The sequence below is a fragment of the Camelina sativa genome, chromosome 3, assembly GCF_000633955.1.
Source record: "Camelina sativa cultivar DH55 chromosome 3, Cs, whole genome shotgun sequence".
NCBI lineage: Eukaryota > Viridiplantae > Streptophyta > Magnoliopsida > Brassicales > Brassicaceae > Camelina > Camelina sativa.
The window spans coordinates 15,423,695-15,425,288 of record NC_025687.1 but is presented as its reverse complement, the minus strand read 5'-3'; positions in this window follow the sequence as shown (position 1 = coordinate 15,425,288).

The window sequence follows — 1,594 nt, the reverse complement described above, 5'->3', positions numbered from 1 at the left end:
TGCAGATATGGCACCTAGAACAAACCTTCTCAACGTCTTTCTTCATTTGAGGCCAATAGAAGTGTTCTTGCAGTCCAAGTAGAGTCTTTGACACTCCAAAATGTCCAGCTAGTCCACCTCCGTGAGCTTCTCTGATCAGCAGCTCTCTCATGGATCCTCTTGGTATGCACAATCGATCCTTAAAGAACAGATATCCATCCTGCCTATAATAGTTTTCAAAAGCAAACTTATGGCATTTGCCATAGCTCTCAGCAAAATCGATGTCAGTCTCATAAAGTCCTACTATTTCATCAAAACCTTCTAGCTTAGAAGACAAAGTAGAAACGAGAGTGTACCTCCGGGATAATGCATCTGCGACTACATTATCCTTACCTTTCTTGTACTTAACCGTGTAGGGAAAAGTCTCAATGAACTCCATCCATCTGGCATGTCTCTTGTTGAGCTTCTGTTGTCCTTTGAGATGCTTCAGGGACTCATGATCTGTGTGAATAACGAACTCCTTGGGCCACAGGTAATGCTGCCACGTTTGAAGAGCCCGAACCAAGGCGTACAGCTCCTTGTCATACGTAGGATAGTTCAACGTCGATCCTCCTAGCTTCTCACTGAAGTAAGCTACTGGCTTCCTATCCTGCATCAAAACAGCACCTATACCCACTCCGGAGGCATCACATTCAATCTCAAAAGTTTTCATAAAGTCAGGAAGTAAAAGAATAGGGGCAGTGATAAGCTTCTCTTTTAAGGCTGAAAATGCCTTCTCTTGTGCTTCCTCCCATCTGAATCCTACATCCTTCTTGACAACTTCTGTAAGTGGCGCTGCAATAGTACTGAAGTCTTGCACAAATCGCCTGTAGAACCTTGCTAGTCCATGAAAGCTCATGACTTCTGCCACGTTTTTGGGTGTTGGCCACTCCTTGATAGCCTTGACCTTCTCATCGTCCACTCTAACTCCTTCTGCACTGACAACAAAGCCTAGAAAAACAACCTCAGTAGTACAGAATGAACATTTAGAAAAATTAGCAAAGAGGGATTGAGAACGAAGAACATTTAGAACTTGGCGGATGTGTTCTAAGTGTTCTTCTAGACCTTTGCTGTAGATGAGTATGTCGTCGAAGTATACAACCACGAAGATGCCTATGAAAGGTCTGAGAGCATGATTCATTAAACGCATGAAGGTGCTAGGAGCATTGGTGAGACCAAACGGCATGACTAGCCATTCGTAGAGCCCTTGCTTGGTCTTGAAAGCCGTTTTCCATTCATCTCCTTCCTTCATTCTGATCTGGTGATACCCACTCTTCAAATCTATCTTTGAGAAGACTGTTGAACCACATAACTCGTCCAACATGTCATCTAATCTCGGAATTGGATGTCTGTACTTCACTGTGATGTTGTTAATAGCTCTGCAGTCAACACACATCCTCCATGAACCATCTTTCTTTGGTACAAGCAAAACTGGTACTGCACATGGACTGAGACTCTCTCTGATGTGGCCCTTGCTCATTAGCTCTTCTACTTGCTTCTGAAGCTCTTTAGTTTCTACTGGATTGGTTCTGTAAGCTGGTCTATTTGGTAGAGCTGAACCTGGTACCAAATCGAT